This window comes from Thunnus thynnus, chromosome 11 (assembly GCF_963924715.1).
Source record: "Thunnus thynnus chromosome 11, fThuThy2.1, whole genome shotgun sequence".
In the NCBI taxonomy this organism is placed as follows: Eukaryota; Metazoa; Chordata; class Actinopteri; order Scombriformes; family Scombridae; genus Thunnus; species Thunnus thynnus.
In genome coordinates, this window is record NC_089527.1 from 6,505,293 (window position 1) to 6,515,772 (window position 10,480).

At 39.0% G+C, this 10,480-nt stretch overlaps 1 long non-coding RNA gene across 1 annotated transcript; it reads right to left on the reverse strand.

Moving 5' to 3' along the window:
* Positions 1-3,787: 3,787 nt before the first annotated feature.
* On the reverse strand, positions 3,788-8,146 carry LOC137192342 (uncharacterized). The gene is made up of 4 exons (XR_010930563.1): positions 7,827-8,146; positions 6,394-6,522; positions 4,605-4,710; positions 3,788-4,505 (listed from the first exon to the last, which is right to left on the reverse strand). It is a non-coding gene; the product is annotated as an uncharacterized lncRNA (long non-coding RNA).
* Between the last annotated feature and the right edge of the window lie 2,334 nt (positions 8,147-10,480).

The window sequence follows — 10,480 nt, forward strand, 5'->3', positions numbered from 1 at the left end:
CTGAATCATTCAAATATGTCTGCAGTTAAAAAACTCACAGACAAGCTTCCTCTTATTTTCCAGCTGTACTTTTGTATTTGTTTGGTTTTCCTTCATTTCTGTGCATCATGAAGCTCTACTAGCAAACTCCTGAGTTATGTAATCCATCATAGCGGACTAAAGGTCCATTTACTTGCTTGTTCACAGCAGATTGAGTTTGTTCCAAAGACTCCGAGCATCTCGAGGGCTTCTCGTCCGTTTTTGAAGTTAAAATTGAGCTCGACTGTTCGTAGTTGACTTTGGAAACGGCGGTTTGACGAACAATCTCGGCTCAAGGTTAACTTACTCAAACACAATTTCCTTTAAAAGCTCCGGAGCAGAGCATTAGAGAGGACCCTGAGTGAAACTGTTCTGTCAACCGCCTTCTGCAAGGTCACAAAGGTATTACCGTCTTGTTCTCCTTTTCCTTTAACTCATTCTTCACGTCGATGAAGAACACCTCCGTTTTTCCCCCCTCTCTCTCCTCTCGCCTCTAAACACTGTTTTTCTCCCGCAGCGATCGTGACGTACCGCATGATCTGTGTACACTCAGGTACCTTTCAGATCCGCTTATTATTGGATATATTGTCACAGACATATAGTCTTGTTCTCCTGCTTCAATTTAATTTGCTCTCAGCAAACACTTTATTAGGAACACCTGTGCAATCTAATGCAATCCATCACAACAGCTCCGCCATAAATTCTACTTTTACGAAGCTTCTACAGTTAAAGTTTCTGTTGACGTTGTCAGAAAGGTGATAATTCTACTTTATGTTTATTATAGAGGTCGTACTGGAGTGCATTATATTGAAAAGTGTTCCTATATATTATAATACATGACTGACTGATCTCCTTGAAAAAAATTGTCTCATTCAAACTATTTTATTAAACTGATTTCTGGGTAACTAGATTGTCTCACACACCAGTAAATTAAATGGGAGACATGAATTAACTTTTTAATATGACCTTTATGACCTTTCAGTCTTTTAAGTCTTTTAAACTCACAATATGTAATTTCAGCCGCTAGGGGTCTCAATCAAAACAATAACAAAAGACGGAGTGTGATTGTTCATCATTCAGGATGTTTTTACCAGCAGAGGTCTCCTCCTCTCCAGAACAAACGTACATGCAGATTAAAATTGTTAAAAATATTAATTAAAGCTGTTTCACTGAAAAAATCAGTGTTTCTCCGACGATGTTTGGTGACCACCAGACTTCCTGGAGGGGCTGTTAACCGAGCTGCTGCTAACGTTTGTCCAGTTTATTTCTCTGATAACTTCAGATCCAGACGTCCAATGACTAAAATCCTTCTTCCGGATAAAAGATATAGTTAAAAACCACCTAAATTTATCATGAAAATGTGGCTTAAAACTGAATAAAAGTCCATTTATAACAGTTTGTGTGGAACAACCACAACGCAGATGTATTATCTTGTATGTGTGTAAGTTACTCTTTGGTAGACGCCATTGTAGCGGACAAACACAGCGCCGCCGTATGCATCTCGTGCATGTTTACTCTTTGGTAGAGGAGGTATGACGCCATTGACAGGCGACCAAATGAAACGGTCCGTTACTTTGATTAAATGACAGATTTCTCTGGGTTTGAAAACTGTTGGAGACATTTGGGATAATGTAAGTACACAACTCAACAACATATATAACATAGGTCTAGTTGTTTTTAGACATTTTAATGTGGAATAATTACAGATTATAGCTTTTAAATGAAGTTATTATAATAACTAAGTTCAGGAACAAGACCACGCCAAGAATCCATTCCTCCGTACACGTCATTGACCAACATCCGGCTTCCATCAACCCCCCATCAACTCCCCATATAAACCATTTTAAACTATGAGATCTATTTAAATACTGCTCCTGAACTGGACTTATTTATGCTGGGTTTTTTTTACTGTTTTTGACCTGTTTGCTTGTTTGGTTGAGTGCACTGGTAACGCTATTCACAAGGGAAGTTGCTAACAGAAAAACAAAGATGTCTGAATTGATTTTTACTTTCTTTGTACAGTAGATAACACATGTATTACAGTGCTTTAAAGAAGGTGAAACACTCCCTGTGTGTTTAACCTTGTGCTGCTGTAGCCTTCACATGGATCTGATAGCATTCAGACTGTGTTGGAAGTGTGACAGATGTGTTATATAACCAACCAGTCATATTGCTATTGATGCTGAAACCAACATCTGCATTTGCCAGCACATTTACTGTATACAAATGAAGTTTGGTCTGAAAGAAAGCTTTTAACAAAGAGGAATTCATTCTTGATGTTAACTGTGATGGATTTCACAACTCAGGTTGATGTTCTTGCTTTGCAGAAGACGAATGTAAACCAGCCTGGGAGAGAAGGGGAAATCCGTCCAACTTAAGCACCCTAAATGTGAACAGTGTGAAAAATGGTCAGAAAAATGTTGGGGCAGCTTATCACCTCGGTCTCCAACACGGTCGTAAGTAGGTGAGAAACTGTCGTGTTTTCCTTTTCTCAAAGTCAAAGTCAAACACACAAAAGGTCTCTCACAATATCCTGTTTCCGAGTGCTGCCTCTTAACGTGGGATCCCCCCCAGTGCCCGGCTGGAGTTGCGGAGCGAATAACAGCAGGAGCATGTGAGAGGCTGCTGCGGAGGGTTCACAGGCGTCAGCTACTGTGAAGGCAGCCTGGGCATTGTTAACACCCTCAGAGGTTTGAGGAGATCGGGTCTGGCATGTGAGAGGTAACCACTAAAAAGGTTTATATCCAAAAGAAACATTCCCTGAAATGAAAAGGTGTGATTGGTTAGAGAGTGACGCTGAAGTGTCATTGAGAGTAAGATGCTGTACAGAAGTCCCTACAGATGAGTGGAAATGTGCAGTATGGGGAAAAAATAATGTCCAGATTTTGTTAAAGGCCTTAAAAACTTATTTTCTCAATCAGCTTCTCGCCACAACTAACGGGATCCTACTTTTTTTTTGACAAATTTACACCAGTTTTGATTATTTTATGAGACATTTTTGTCTGGTTTGAAGTGGGCTCAGTTAGTTAGCTCTAATCTGATCAACCCAAACCCACACAGGATGAATTTTCTTGGGTCAGTTGGGTCATCAAGATAACTGGTGATGCTAATTTTCCAGTCAGGGACTATTAAACTATTGCAGAAGAAGAGGATGCAACAAGAAACAGGCAGTCTTAAATAATATAACGTAGAGAAGATGATAGAAATATGACATTTATGTTTGTTTTTAATCTGAAGAGCGTTATAGTGTCCTCACAGCTTCACACAGTTCTGATGTTTTCATCGTCTGCTGCTTTTTCATTGCTCCAGCAGATTTTTTTGTTTTATTGATACATTATTTTTCTACCTCAGCCAAGCATAAATCACCTTTTTTGTGATTTCTCTTTATATTTTTTCAAATTTTGGCACTTTTCACTCAAGTTTTTTATGTGCAAATTGAAAATATGAATAAAAACAAATGGATGGAAACACACTTTATCACTTTTCCCCCCCATTCAGAACAGCTATAAACACTTAAGACGTGTTTGGAGAACAGTTCACATGAACCTTTTACTTAACTCCCATATAAAAACTGAGATATGTGAAAACTTCAAGGAAATATATGATCAAACAAGAATTAAATAAAATCTTAAAGAGGGCAACTGAAACAAAAATGGGTCCATTTTGTCCCCACAAAAGGTGCCAAAGTGAAAGCGAAGAGTGAAACATTTATACAAATATGAATCTCTGTTTTGTTGTTTTTTTTTGTTGCAGAAGTGAAACCGTGCAGTTTATTTTTATTTTTTTTTAATCTCTGATCGCCTTGAAATGTCTTCAGTGTTTTAATCTACTGTCAGATCTTGTAAGTTTCTTTTTCGTGCTTCTGAAATTACAGACTGGTTTAGTGCTGATAAGTTGCAGCTGGGCTGGAGGTCAGAGCCGTGTCACTGGAGTTTATTCAGAAACTCAAACTTTGACGAGTGTATGACAGGGAGGTTTCACACCCTAAATATAATTTGGAATTTCCTCAATTCCTTAAATTTCATGGAAAAAAGAACTGGACTTGTTTTTACCTGCACCCACATCATTCATCTTGTAAATCCTACACGTTCGTTTGGAAATATATAACATAAAGAGCAGATAAACGCTTTCTATTAGAATAGACTGAAAAAAAAACTCTCAAAAGGTGACTCAAACCTCGCTCGCTCACTTACTGAGAAGCTAAATAAATATTTGACTTGATCGATGATCTTCGCAGCTCTCCACAATGCTATCGCCGTGCTAACAGAGCATTGTGGACGGTGCCTCTGAGGCTGATCTGGCATTGTGTCCCCTGCTTCTTCAACGCTGGAAGATCAATGACGGGAGTCAGAGTGCAAACAAGGAGTCAAGTGACGTTTATTCAGAAACTTCACTTGACTCCTTGTGCTTTACATAAAAGAAAAAGGGCACAAATACCCTGTCCACATAAATACTACCTCCCACAATCCATTGCAACCCGTTGTGTCCTGGAAGAGAAGTAAAGGACTGGAATTACTACTGGAGTATTTACTGTTGCCAAGTCGGTTCAACTCTGTGACCTGAAGCAGAGAAAACAAGCAGCGCACCTGTTTTTCAGTTGAATCCTCCTCAGCGCTGGAATCTTCCTTTTCCCATGGAGATTAATGCTTCTGCAGCTCCCTGATTTATGCTTTGTGCAAAATGTGAAACCAGCTCGATAATCAAAAGATATGAACGAGAGAGAGAGAGAGAGAGAGTGGGAGGGAGAAAAGCATGAGATAGAGACAGAGAAAGCAAAAATATTTCATGGTCACACAGATACTCAAACTCACCCCACACACACTCATGTCTGGTATTTACTACTTCCTGGGTCCTTCACGAGAGGACTCCTAAAAAACTGTTTTATTGATCCTTTTGTGTGTGTTTGTGTGTGTGTGTGTGTGTAATGGATCAGCAAGCTTTCAGTTGTACTGATTCTTTTTGTGTGTAATTTCCAGGTTTTTTTTCTGACACTGCTGACAGCTGTTCTTGTCACGTTCCTGCATGCGTACTGTGCATGTGAAGGCGCATCTAGGTGGCTGTGCAACTTTGTGATCATGTCTCAAAACTGAACATTCAAGAGGTTTGAACTTACACACGTCCACATACATTTATCCAGTCAGCGTCCACCGATATGTAAACGAGTGATTCTTTTATCAAGTCAGCCAGCGGTTGGGTACTGACACTTGCTGTTACTGACGATGACAAATGCAAGACTCAGGACTTCAGCCTCCTCCTCCAAATTCAATAAAATGCCTCTTCTAAAATCCATTTGAGAGGAGAACATCATAATCAGACAGCAGGCTATCCGAAAAGGTAAAAATGACATGCGAGGCTCCTAACTGGTGGCTAGCTGCATGTAAATGTCTTATTTTGCTTTCCGTGCCTATTTTTTAAAACCTTTTCATGGGATTTGTTCACAAAAACAGAAATCTACAATAACACCAGACTTTTATGGTAAGAAGTGTTACTGCAGGGCAGTAAAACTTCATCACCTCTTCTGTCAACAGCTCTCTGCTGATACATAACACTTGCTGTCTGTCAGAATCAGCTTCATGTTATAGTAAATATCCATTTTTGAATGATGGAGCTGTTCAACAGAACACATTCAACCTGTTTGTAGCAACAATTGTTTGTCTGAAACCTGTTTTAAGCTAAAGGCGGCGTCCATAATGGTTTTAGTGACTGAAACACACTGCAGACCCCATAAAAGTCCACTACTGTTACTGGTTTATGGCTGAGCCTGGGGAGCTCTGCAGACTGTAAAGTGACTACTGTTCACACACACACACACACACACACAAACACACACACACATACCCCGTATACACACTCTGTATTCACACTCCTGAAAACTTTAATTAATCTACATAAACACACACAGGCACACAAGTAAAAAAGGCCTTTAAATATACACAAATAAGCCATACACACACACATACACACACACACACAAACACACACAGCCTGTTTGAAGCCAGAGTTCACAGGTGTGTGTGAGTGTGTGTGCGTCTCACACCTGGTCAGGTGAGATCCACCTGGTTGCTCACCTGTCGTTCACCCCGCCAGCTACAAAGTAAACGAGAGAATACTTTCCTCTTCCTAATGACCTCACCGCTATAAACACACAGACACATAAACACACAATACTCCTACTCATATATGTGTTAGTATAAACATGCATTATAAAACCACATTTACACACGGCACTCACAAACATTTATTGCATTCTTTAGAAACAGTAAATTTCCATTCACACACACTGACCTCCCACTCACACAGATGCCCGGCCAGCTCTGACAGCAGCCAGTAAACTGCGGTGATGTGTTTTTGTTATTCATGGCTTCAGACACTCACCGAGACTCAACTGTTTAGACAGATGTGCTCCCGGTCCTTCCAGAGGACAGCCAGAGACCGGGCTACCAGCTGCCCCGCTCTGACCTCCCGACCTTGACCTTTTTGACCCGCAGTGACATCTTGGTTAGCCTTTTCAGAGCAACAGTTGAGAAACGTAACACATGAAAAAGTGCATCTATCTGCTGTCCGAGCCAGTTAGAGTTGGTTTCTGATGCTGATGATGATGTTTCTACATCTATAAGATTATTTAATGTTTCCAATTTACGGGTGATTTTCTACGGAAGCAAAAGAAGGCCATAATAATTAGATTAAATAATACATGATTGTGAAATTTAAATCACTACTTTTTTATTCAGGGGAGTTTCACTGAGAGTCAAGCTCTCTTTTGCACACACACACCTAACGTTGACATTTAAATACAACAGAATTGATAGCATTAAAAAACAATCAGTAATTTCTAATCGGGCAAAACATAACCTGATATGTTCATTCATCTGTCAGTTATCTACTCTCTGTGCTCTAGATATTCAAGTTTGATTTTCTTTTTCAAATTTTGATGTCTGATTTCACTAATCCAATTTTCTACAGACAGAAATAACTCAAAGAGAGTTTACTGAACTTCAGGATCAACTAGTTTTGTCACTTTAAGAAGTTATACTGTTTTAAAAATCCTTAAAAATATCTTCACCTTCTGCCTTATTGAAAAAAATCCAGAATCTAAGAAAAATGTTTTTCATTTCATTTCAATTTCATTTTTTTCCACCAGATGTCTCCTGTTTCACTGTAAAGTTCACTCTCAGTGTTTGTGCATCACACAAGTTGCACACTAGATCATGACTGGCTCCAAACTAGTCATGATGTCACAAATCATGGTTGTAAATACACGTCTTAAGTCTGACATGCAGCAATTCTGCACAGTGAAAAGAACAACATTCAACTAAAGGAACAAGAAGAAAAACATGTTTTTGATTTAAACTTCTCTGTTCAGTTCATCACATTGATCACAGCTACTAGTCGACTTAAACTAAAGAAACTAAGTTGAGCCAACAACATAAAAAATGTTTTTGTGACTTGTTTGTTGGTCCATTTGTGTGGTTTTGGTTTTTGTGTGAGGCAACGGGAGGCTACAGAGTGCATTTTGTTGTGCAAACTTTGTATTGTAAAAATAATAACAAAAAAACATCTTGAATCTTGAATTGTTTGGATTTATTATAGTCCAATATTCCCCTACGTCTTACATCATGTTACATTCAGCTTTTTTTAACATATTGTGTGATGTCATGACAATTCATTTCCTCGTGCACCGCACCGCCTACTCACTACAGCTACTGCCTTACTTTTAACAACCACATTCAAACACAGATCAGTGGATCATGGTTTGAAATAATTTGGACATTCAGTCGACTCATGTGTTTGTGTAAGTTCTGACTCACTGTGGCGAACCGAGAACTAAACGCTGATGATGAAGTCCAAACATTTTGTAATCCGTGTTCATGCTGTGATGACCTGTAGTTCACCTGTCTCTGTTCTTCCTGCAGGTGGATCGTTAGCGTAACCCGGAGCACCTGAGGAGGGTGTTTTCCCAGGTTATCTAAGCCTGAAATGCAGCTTTTACGTTCTCTGACTGACTCTCTACTCAGCTGCTGCAACTTTGTTTGTCCCCTGTTTGGTTACGTTACTTTAGTTATTTGCTTTTATGCACCTTCACAACACTCACACATTTACTGACATCGACGCTCCATACTTTTAATATTTATTTGGTTTAATTTAGTTTAATAAATTTATATTTAGTTGAAACTTTAACATGATGTGTCTCCTTTTGTTGTGCCCACTTGAGCCATGTCATAATAAACGGGGGCTCGTCCACGAAGGTTAGAAAATAAAGAATGTTAATAGCAGATTTTACAGTGAACACTTGAATTATTTGTTTTTCTTTTACCACTTTTATTTTTTCAGTTTTTACAACATGAAAACAGAAATGGGGAGGTCTGGGGCACAACAAAAAAAAAAAGAAGAGAAACAATCATAGGTACATTCCACAGAATTCAAAACGTGTCAGGAAGATACAGAGAGATATGACTACTCGATGTCTATTTGGTAGTGACAGTCCCATTTGTTCCAGTGTGCATCCCCTTTCTCTTTTTGAAGTTGAAGAGTGAAAGTCATTTTCTCCATCAGGCGGATAGAGTTGATTATACTAATGAGGGCAGCGATGGTGGGGGGGGGGATTCTTCTGAACCCAGCATTTAGTTATTGTTTTTTTACTTGCGACCATAAATATCTTCAAGAGATATGTGTCGCTTTTACTAAGACCTTAAGGGATATGTCCGAGGTATAGCTCATTGAAAGAGAAAGCAGTGTCCAGGTCCAGAAGCTCTGAATTTCCCGCTCCTTTCCAAAAAGGCTGAACATACGGGCATGACCAGGAAATATGCGCATGGTCTGCCGAATCTGATCCAAACTCCCTCCAGCAAAAGTGTCCCACTTGGTTTTGATTTTTGGTAAGAGGTAATAAAGAAACGGGTCAGAGTTTTCCAGTAAAACTCTCCAAAAAAATGAACTTGTAGTAGTAGACTGGGTTTCCCATGCTTTAGCCCAGCGTTCCTTTATGTAATCTGTTGAGGATTTATTCATTGAAGTGATAGCCTTGTATAGTCTACCTACGATGCTGCATCAATAAACACCTCAATTATTTTAGAGGGTTCCAAAGAGTCAACTTGAATTATTTGTGAAAAGTAACACTCTTAAAATCAAGTTTTAACCACTGGAAATTTCAAAGAGTCGAATTCAAACCACATAAATTCAGACTGATGTTTTTCCAATATAAAAAAACCCTTTAATGCAAGCACTCCAGTGGCAACAGTAAGAGTTTATATCCGTATGGTCTTTTTTTGCCTCCATAATTAATACGCTAAAATGTCAACGTTTTTCAATAAAAGGTGATGAAATTAATGGTATTCAGTAGAGAGTAAGCCGGTATTCATTTTAGAGAGGGCAGGTGTCACATTTCACTCATTGTAACAAAAATATATCTGAATGCAGCTTTTCTTGCACCGTGACATCATTATCAGGTGTTATTCTTTCTCAGAGATTAATTACTTTCCAAGGTCTGTCACTATATTAAAGCTATTACAACCTTTTTACTGTTGTCAGATCCTAGTTTAACAAGCGTCCTCCTTCTGCCAAATTACCTCAGCTCTCAGCCATTATCTGTCAGACAGCACTTTTCTGCCCATTATTCCTCGTTTCCTACCATTCCCAGTATCCTCTTCCTTCCCTGCGGGGATCAGGTGGGAATGATGCCTCTCCTTGCTCCCAGCTCCTTTACTACTGTGACTTAATGTTGGGAAACAGGCGTCGTGTTGCTGCTTTCTCATGGTTACACAGTTTTAGCGTTGCATATTGTATTCAGGTTCCAGTATAGTCACATGGACACATGCTGGGATAGTATCTGTCACTAATCAGATTCACAGATAGGAGGAAAGTGATGGTGAGAAGTTTGTACACTCACCATTCACTCTGACCACCTGGCGAGAAAAAACAGGTTAGTAATATATAAACGTCATTTATAGGAGACAGAGTTTGCAGGACAGGACATGTGTTCATGTGTGTAGATAAGAAGGCGACATCAGCTGTAAGACGAATGTGGGTTGTCTTGTGTTTCCAGCTGCTTAGTCAGTGTCACTGATAGCTGAGACAGAAGTGTTGCTGCTCTATGTAGGGACTGCAACTAATGTTTACTTTTCATTATTGATTAATCTGCTGATTACTTCCTCAATCATGTATGCATCATCGTCAGAAAACAGTTTAAAATGTCATGTTATTATTCCCCACAGCTCAGTGAGATTTCTTGTTTTGTCCGATTCCAACAGTCCAAAAACAAAGATATCAGTTTTCATTATGTCATATATGACATTAAGCTGCAAATATTCACATTTCAGAAGCTGGAATCAGATCATTTGTGACATTTCTGCTTGAAAAAAGGACTAAAATTAATAACTAATTATCAAAATAGTTGCAGGATTTTCTGTTGGACGAATTGATTATTTGACTTACTGTTGCAGCTTTACTTTTAAAAATCTTTTTT